This window comes from Vipera ursinii (genome assembly GCF_947247035.1).
Source record: "Vipera ursinii genome assembly, chromosome: 2".
Taxonomy (NCBI): Eukaryota; Metazoa; Chordata; class Lepidosauria; order Squamata; family Viperidae; genus Vipera; species Vipera ursinii.
In genome coordinates, this window is record NC_139513.1 from 138,066,573 (window position 1) to 138,076,640 (window position 10,068).

Sequence of the window (10,068 nt, forward strand, 5' to 3'; positions counted from 1 at the left end):
TGCTTAGTGACTGTTCGAAGTTACAATAGCACTGAAAAAAGTGCCCCCCAAGCCACAGCCAAGCAAGACACCTGCCTGCCTGCCCGCCCAGCAGCGCTCTTCCACCTGTCTGAGGTTGAGGATTGAAAGCGAGAGTGGGGTGGGTGTTTGGTTTTTATTCCCCCCATCTGCTGGGTAGTGGCAGCAGGTTTTGGTCACTTCACATGACCCTGGGACACTGTGACTGTCATAAATATGAATAAGTTGCCAAGCATCTGAATGCAAATCACAAGACCCTGGAGATGCTGCAACATTCCAGCTGATTGGTGCTTCTCCTGGGCTCAGCAGAAGTGCCAGGATCAGTGCCGAGCTCCAGCTGGAGACTGGCGCTGATCCTGGTGCTTCCACTGAGCCCTGACAGCCCCAAAGAGGCGCTGATCCTGGCGCTTCCGCTGAGTCCTGAAAGCCCTGCAGCTCCAGCCGTCTCTTGCTCAGGCTTGTGCGGTGCTGCCACCAGTTCAGCTCATTCCCCTCCCCCCGCTACCACTTTTCTAGGATAGTCGCGTACCACCTGCCAGGTGCCAATGTACCACAGTTTGAAAAGCCCTGTTCCAAAGGGCAAAAATAGCCATGGCAGAAAAGGTTCTTCTCCTGGACCCTGCCACCAGACAAAATTCCTTGGTTGGAAGCTGTGCAGCATATACCCCTTCTGCCAGTATTAAAATAAAATTCTCTGATGGAAGAACCTTGTGATATGGGTGGCAAACAAATTTAATAAATAATAAATGACATCACTTTTGTCAGTCCAGTTCTGTGCACATAGGTGTTTGCCCTAAGTGCAGAGGCAGATATTCTCCAATAAAGGAACAAAACTTTGAAACTTTCAAGAGAGGAAAGTTTGGTTTGGCCAGCATTGAAGGGTGGGCTTGTACGCTAGATAAGCCCAGATATAACCATCTCTGCTCAGAGAAGGCTTTTTACATTCATATTCAACCATCACCCAGCAATGGGGTACCAGCAGTCTTTCGATAGTGAACTACAATTCCCAGCAGACCTAGGAAGCACAGCTCTCTACTCTTGGCCTGAACTATTGAATCATCTCCATGTAAGAATCAAGCTTCAGGTACTAGATTTTGCAGATTGGAGCTTAAAGAATCCTGACTGTTATGTATTGGGCTCAATTGTAACACCACGTGGTAAGCTGGAGCAGCTAATGGCTCTCCAGCAACCCAGACTCCATGTCTCCAGTGCTGCTATTTGCTGCCCCTAGGTGGCAATGGGTTGCTTTAAACCTATTGGCTGCCACCTAGGGGCCAGGCTATAAATTGCTGCAAGCTGCAGCCCAATTCTCAGTTCAGATCCTGCAATCAATAAACCATGAGCTTTGTTGAACTCACTTGCCTCGTCTCCTTTCCTGCGCAAAGAACTCACTACACAACACTGGCGATGAAGGTGGGATCCTGCATCTCCAAAAGAGCTGAAGTTCACTAGGGGAGAGGCAGCTCACGCCTGGAGGGAAAAGGCATTTCCCCCCCCTACAGTCGGCTAGCAAGCCACGCTAGTGACCACGTGCTCAGCGGATTCAGACCCTGGGCCTTGGAGAAGCAGGATTGAAAACCACAGGAACCAGCTGAAGACAGAATGCCGAAAGTTGGAAGACTACGCGATGTCAAGCATCCAGAGGGATGGCCTTCCTATTTGTCCCAGGTAGAAAACTACCTCTGGGCAAACCAAGTCGCAGTAGATGGGCTGAAGGCCGCCACGCTGCTCTGTGTGTGCGGCCCAGATACATTCAACATGGCCGAAAACCTCTTCACCCCGATGCCGCTGGAGTCAGTTTCCTATGTGGACCTCAAGAAAAAGCTGGGAGAACATTTCCAGCCAAAGATGTCGGTGATTGCTTGGTGTTTCAAGTTTGGACAGCGAATGCAGCAGCCCGGCGAAACAGCATTAGAATACATCACGGCCTTGAGGCAGGCCACACGCCTCTGTAAATTTTCCGACGTAGAGAAGCGACTGCGAGACCGGCTCATCTGCAGCCTATGGAACCGAACGCTCCAGCAAAGACTTTTTGCCAGACCGAATTTAACCTTCATCGAAGCTCAAGATGAAGTAATGGCAGATGAAGCCACCGGGGGTGCAGTCCAGACAGTCCGGCCTGCCAAAACGATGAAACACTAAGAAACAGTCCACCATGAGGACACCAAAGGCTCAGAAGAATCTTCGGAGGAAGAAGATCCTGAAGTCAACAAGCTTCACAAGCAACCCGAAGCACAGCACCGCAGCAGCAAACAGCAAGGGAACACTTACAAGGCAGTTCTCTTACCTAGATGTAAAGGTTGTGGCAGCAACCACCAATGCGCTGATTGCAGATTCCGGTCAGCCATGTGCAGGGCCTGCGGAAAAACAGGCCACATTACGGCGGTTTGCAGAGCTCGCCAGAGGGACCGGCCACCCAAACACCCGTCGGAAAATCCAACCAGGAGAGGTACTGGGGCCCAGGGTCTGTTTAGTGTGGGGTTTTGTAGAAGCCGTAGAAGTGTATGCCGCACCAGGGCCTGACGTCCCCTCAAACCTAAACTCAAACTGCAGGTAGAACTATAAGGAGTCCCTTGTAAAATGGAGTTGGACTCTGGCTCTGCTGTCTCCATTATTTCCCTGGACACCTTCAATTTCGTATGCAGTCACAGTAGAAAATGGGCCAAGCCAAGGCCCTCCGACATAATTTTAATTGACTTTCAAAATGCTCAAGTCAAAGTTAAGGGGGAAGCCACCTTGGCCATAAAATTTAAGGGGTTTTATGGGCACCTGGATGTCACAGTAGTAGGGGGCCAGAGAATGAGTCTCATAGGACTCGATTGGTTTGATGCTTTAGGCATTCAAATAACTGGTATCAACCAGACACAAGCTGCAAACCTTTCATCAGTTTGCGAGGACTTTGCAGACGTTTTTGATTCAGCCCTAGGAACATACACAGGCCCGCCTACCTCATTCAAGCTAGATCCCAACTTAGTTCCCATTGGGGTTAAGCCTTGAAGGGTCCCTTTTGCCCTCAAACATAAAATTGACTCAGAAATAGACAAGCTTGTATAACAGGGCGTTTTACAACCAGTTGATGGTGGGGAGTGGGAAACTCCTATAGTCACTCCACTTAAGGCCAACAGAGAAATCAGAATATGTGCAGACTATAAATGTACAATTAACAAAGCCCTTAAACAACACGCTTACCCTGTTCCAGTGGTGAACCACATTTTAGCTTCTTTGCAAGGGGGCACTATTTTCGCTAAATTAGATTTAGCACAGGCCTATCAGCAACTGCCAGTTGATGAGGCCACAGCCATGGCTCAGATGATCGTGACTCACAGGGGGGCTTTCAAAGTAAAGCGTTTACAATTTGGAGTTAGCGTTGCTCCAGGCATTTTTCAGGAAATCATGGAACGCACATTTAAAGGCATTCAGGGTGTTTGCCCTTATTTTGATGATGTACTTATTGCTGGAGAATCTACAGAAGTGTTAGCCGGCAGGCTCAGGGCTGTTTTACAGAGGCTTCGAGAAGCAGGCCTCAAATTAAAGAAGAGTAAATGTAGTATTGGGGTTCCTTCAATGGAATTTCTAGGATTTCAAATTGATGCTAACGGTATTCACCCTGCTGAATCCAAAGTGAAGGCCATTCAATTGGCTCCTAGTCCTAAATCCAAAGGAGAGCTACAAGCATTCTTGGGCCTCCTCAACTTCTACCATGCCTTCGTGCCTAACAAGGCTGCATTGGCAGAGCCTCTTCACAGGCTCTTAGATAAGAAAGCTCCATGAAAATTGACCAGCATTCATGAAAAAAGCTTCCAGGACTTAAAGGCACTATTGTCAGTTAAATCCACTGTAACTCATTTTAGGGTGTCTAAACCAGTCTGTTTAGCATGTGATGCATTTTGTATGGGGTGGGGGCAGTCTTGAGTCATTTAGAAAAGAATGGAACACAAGTCCCTATTGCATTTTATTCAAGGACACTGTCCTCTGCTGAGCGTAACTACGCTCAAATTGACAAAGAGGCCCTAGCCATTGTACCTGGAATAAAAAAAATCCATGACTATTTATATGGCAGGGACTTCACGGTCTTTACAGACCACAAACCACTGTTGTGACTTTTCACAACAGACAAACAAACCCCCCACATACTTGAGATGGACTATTTTCTTATCTGCATACATGTTTAAATTGGTTCACAAACCTGGTAAAGAAATGGGCCATGCTGATGGCCTCAGCAGACTTCCAATGCCACTAACGGAACCAGACCCGGCCCCTGCGGCCAGAATTCTGTCCATCCAGGACCTACCAGAATTTCCCCTCCATACTGGGGACATGGCTGCAGAAACAGGTACAGATAGAACACTTAGTAGAGTGCTTTCATGGGTACACACGGGGTGGTTGGATAAAAGCCCAGGCTCTGAGTTTCAGAGTTATTTTGTCAGAAGACATGAGCTATCAGTTCACAAGGGGTGCATCTTATGGGGAAACAGAGTCATAATCCCCTCTTCACTGAGAGACAGGGTTTTACAGTCATTACATGAGGGCCATCCAGGCATTGTCAGAATGAAAGCTTTAGCAAGAAGCTAGCTTTGGTGGCCTTGACAAGGACATTGAGGCACAGGTACATGGTTGTTATACATGCCAGCAATCTAGACCTGAGATGCCACACGCCCCAGTTCACAGGTGGGAAGAAATGCACACTCCCTGGTCTAGAATTCACATAGACTACACTGGGCCCTTTCAGGGACAGCACTTCCTCATAGTGGTGGACAGCCACTGCAAATGGCTGGAAGTAATCCCAGTTGCAAACATGACTACTGCTAGGATCATCCAGGTGCTGAGAAAACTCTTTGCCACACATGGGTTGTCAGATGTCTTAGTTTCAGACAATGGGGCCCAATTCACTGCTGCTGAATTTCAGGCCTTCCTAAGAGCAAATCTTATCAGACATGCAACATCTGCCCCTTTTCACCTGTCCTCTAATGGTCAAGCTGAACGAAGGTGAGGACCACGAAGGAATCACTCAAACGCATCGTAACAGGTGACTGGCATCACAGACTGGCAGATTTTTTACTCTGCCAACATTCTACGCCCTGCACTGCTACAGGCAAAAATCCTGCAGAACTTCGTTGGGGGAGGCAATTAATCACTAAACTGGACAGGTTGCATCCAGATGGAGTGGCAGCAGAAGCCTCTCGACCAAAACCCCCAAGGGGGCTGCAAGTGGGCGATTGGGTATGGGCCAGAAACTATGGACATGGGAATCTGTGGGTTCCTGGTAAAATTACCAAATCATCTGGTCCCCTTTCTTACAAAGTGGGGCTGGAGGGAGGGTGAGTTGTCAGACGCCACATTGATCAACTCAGAAAATGGTTTCCAGAACGACCACTAAGCAAGGACTGTGTCATAAGTCCCTCCCAAAGTCCCCAAGCTGGCAGCCAAGCCAGCCCGTACATGGACTCTCAAGACTCTTCCTTCTTAAGCAATGAGGAACTGGGTGCAGAGGAGGAGAGTCCAGAAGTGCAACATGGAACCCCTGAAGGAGCAAGCCAACCAGACTTTAACAACCGCTGTGCCAACTCTGCTGATCAGTATGACTCTGGGGTGGGCCAATCTGGAGAGGCCAGCCAGAGAGCATCTAATTCCTTTGACTCAAGTGCATCAAGAGACATTTATTTATTTATTTATTTATTTAATTTAATTTGTATACCGCCCTTCTCCCGAAGGACTCAGGACGGTGAACAGGGCCATAAATACCAAAATAACCAAAATACAAAATTAAAAACAAATTAAACCCTAGTGCCCAAATGTAAAAATAAATTATATTAAAACAATAATTAAAACCCAAACCCATCGGACCAGGCCGGCTTGTTCAAACAAATAGGTTTTTAGATCACGTCGGAAGGAGCGAAGGTCGGGAGCCATCCGGAGCTCAACCGGTAAATGGTTCCAAAGGTCAGGCGCACCCACAGAGAACGCCCTCCCCCTGGGAGCCACCAGACAGCATTGGTCTACCTGGCCCGATGGGTAAGTTGGTAGACCAGAAAGTGACTGGAACCCCAAGGTGTTCCACAAGGGCACGCAAGCCTCCTTCTTATCTAGCTGATTATGTTGTAAAATAAAGGAACTATAAAGTTGTCTGTACTGTAACTTGTCACTGTACTGAAACAGTATTGGAGCTATGATGTTAACTGTCTTGTGTGCTATAATGGAAGTCTATTCATTCTGGCTAACTGATGCTCTAATGCAGACATGTCAAACTTGCGACGTCACGAGATGTCACACGACGTATCGGAGCTTTTTCCCCATTGCCAGCAATGGGGTGGGCACCGTTTTGGTGCGATGCATCCGGCCTGTGGGCCGGCAGTTTGACACCCCTGCTCTAATGTAACTTGTACTGTTTTACAAAAGTTGCTATGATGTTAAGTCTTGTAACTTGTACTATTTGCCAATTATTGTTATGATGTTTTTCTGATCTAAGAGGGGAGGGGTGTTATGTATTGGGCTCAATGGTAACACCACGTGGTAAGCTGGAACAGCTAACGGCTCTCCAGCAACCCAGACACTAGGTCTCCAGTGCTGCTATTGGCTGCCCCTAGGCGGCAATGGGTTGCTTTAAACCTATTGGCTGCCGCCTAGGGGCCAGGCTATAAATTGCTGCAAGCTGCAGCCTAATTCTCAGTTCAGATCCTGCAAGCAATAAACCATGAGCTTTGTTGAACTCACTTGCCTCGTCTCCTTTCCTGCGCGAAGAACTCAGTACACAACACTGAGTTTGATACGGAGAGGCTTGATCCAGTTTTTCTGCATCACCTGTATGCTTTTATGCCTGGCATTTCAGTCAAGCTACCTTTTAAATTTCCCCAAATGGCACCAAAGATATTTTATAGACAAGGCTTTATTAATTACTGTACAATCACGGTGTTCCCCCTTAACTTTGCAAAGGAGAATTGTTACAGCAATTTGCTGTCAGGAAAAGGGACACCACCTGAGAGCATGGTGTATTTGCTCAAAACAACTCAGCTCTGCTGTTACAAATCTCTCTTAATGAAAGCAGGTGGTCTGCAACTTTATCTTAAAGCTAGAGACTGATGGGGATTAGGGTTCCCTCTCAGGAGAAAAACAATTTTTTCTTCCATACAGCATGATGTGTAGAACCTGCCGTGATGTTTTCCCTCCCCCACCACCCCCGGGCCACCCCTCCATTACAAAGCTTTGTTAGGACAATACTAGTCAAAACCTTGAAAGCTCTACTTACTGATATCTGGTCTTCAGGCAGTCAACAAGTGCACAGCCCGAAAGACCCTGAGGAAAAACTGGCTACTTTCCTTGGGCTAGGCCTAGGGTGAAAAATGGAAAGGCAGTGGATTTATAAACCTGGCTTATTCCCAGATGTACTGACTGAGATTAGTGGAAAAGGCTTTGCCAAGAGTCCACAAACCCCCAGCTAAGCACGTATTTCTTTGACCAAGCAAAACAGTTGGTCTCCACTTGGCAGGTAACAGATGGGGTGGGGGTCCTTTAAGTTAATTAACACTAAGATGCTGCATAAGCCTCTTCAACCCCTGGTCTGCCAAACAGCCAATTAATTTGCTGCTTATTAGGTGTCCTTGGTTGAAAACAAGGACAAGTGAACTTAGCAGAAGAGGGTGAGCATGCCCAGTTTCTGAAGGTAGCTTTTAAAAAAAAGGCAAAACAGGTGGCTTTGGGGGTAACAACACGCCAACCCAACTACAGTAACAGGAAGATGGTCTTTCTAGAGAACAGATTCTAGATGCAATGCTACAATTTCTCCTTCAAAGAGTTCCAGCTGCCTACATTTTAAGGCGCTGTTATCGCCACCACCGCTGCCTACTTCCCCAAGGTAAAGTTTTAATTTACGTTTAAAAAGAGCCACGGTGGCGCAGTGATTAGAATGCCGTATTACGGGCTAATTCAGCTCACTGCCAGCAGTTCAATCCTGACTGGCTCAAGGTTGACTGAGCCTTCCCTCCTTCTGAGGTTTGTCAAATGAGGAGCCAGATTGTTGGGGGGAATATACTGACTCTGTAAACCGCTTAGAGAGGGCTGTAAAGCACTGAGAAGTGGTATATAAGTCTATTGCTATTGTTAATTGGAGGGAAGAATCCCAATAGGCCATATTAATCTAATAGGTTTTGCAAGAATGCAAGTGGTTAAATCTCCCTCTAAGTGCTGATTAGGATAGATTTGAAAAAGGAAAATTACAAAGCACAGACTTGTGACTAAAAATTCTTTTACATTTTGTAAGTGCTACGAGTAATCCTCAACTTGCAACCATTCATTTAGCAACCACTTGAAATTACAATGGGACAAAAGAATGACTTGCAACTGGTTCTGTCACAACCATCACATCATCCCTATGGTCATGCAATCAAAATTCTGGTGCTCAGCCACTAGCATGTATTTGACAACTGCAGGGTCCTTGGGTCATGCAATCTCCGTTTGTGACCTTCCCAGCTGGCTTCCAACAGGCTAAATCAGTGAGGAAGCCAGACTCATTTAACAATTGTGGCAAAAAAGGTTGTAAAACTGGGCACAATTCACTTAACAACTGCCTTGCTTAGCAAGGGAAGTTCCGGTTCAAATTGTGGTCATAAGTTGAAAACTATCTGTATTGATTTATATCAGGGATCTTCAAACTTGGCAGCTTTAAAACTTGTGGACTTCGACTCCCAGAGTCGAAGTTCTGGGAGTTGAATTCCACAAGTCTTAAAGCTGCCAAGTTTGAAGACCCCTGATTTATATCAAGCTCTAGGAATACCTCTGATAGGAAATGGTCAGAATTCTCTGATTTTTGGCATAAGAGCCCAGTGTGAGAACAACTGTGATTTCTTCAATAAACCATGGTTGAACAAACCCTATCTTAATATAATTCAAGAACTCAATCATTGATTGAAAACGGCTTCATGTCAATAGAATTGAAATTTTGGCTTCTTACACCAGGAACTAAAATGCAGTGGGGCCGAATTCTGTAATATGTATAAAGCTGCACAGTTGCTCAGTGTCTTGTTGGGGTATGTGTGGTTGTGTATCTCTGTATGTATTCCTTTCTCACAGAGCTGGGTGTGATGCATTTGCTGAATTCAAGGCCATGTTTCCAAATACAGAATTCTTGTAAACACACAGTGCAGTAGAACTAGTGCTTATAGGTATGTATAGTGGAACCCATGGTTGCAAGTACATAGTGAAGTAGTAGTTCTCTTCTGTTTAGAGGGTGCCTCTTCCTCTCCAACTTTAGATTTTATCACACAATGAGCTGCCTGGAATCAGTCAAGAGTGATCTCTATCAGGCATCCGACTGCTGGAAGGTGAATAGTGCTACTGACAGTGCTACACTTCAAGAAATCTCAAGTCTGGCAAAATTCAGGATTTTCCATACATTATGCCCAAGCCTGGATGGAAATCTACATCTACAGTCACAGGAGCAAGGCCATACCAGTCATTTCAATCCAGAGGCAAGATACCCCAAAGTTGTCTGTCTGAAGTTAAATTTAACTATTCCACTTTGGATCTAGTTTGAGGTCATGGTCAGGTTCCACAGGCAGAAGTCGAGCTGCCAGACTGGGGACAGAGGACAGAGGCTGTGGGGAAGCAGTGTGGACTCAGTTGCATGGAGGAATGCTGAAGAACCACTGGGTCACTTGGGGCTCAGCAACAGCTGGATAACCTCAAAGCTTTGGCAGCAGAACATTCAGAGAAGCTCCTAACTTCTAAATCAGGGGTGGGGAACTATGGCTCCTTTATGACTTGTGGACTTCCAGAATTCCTGAGCCATGCTGGCTCAGGAATTCTGGGAGTTGAGGTCCACAAGTCATAAAGGAGCCATAGTTCCCCACCTTCGCTCTAAATATTGTTCTTCTGCCCAATAAGACAATTGGCCTCGGCCTGGACTGGGCAGCATTAACATCCTGCACTTTTGTGGCGCAAGTCTTCTCTGTAGCTTGAAGAACTTCCAAGTCAAGTGTTCATTTTCCTCGGTTTCTTGAGAAAATCCAAGCAGCAGATGGTTGAAGAGCTCCAAGGCTTACCTTGCTGTTTGCAAGA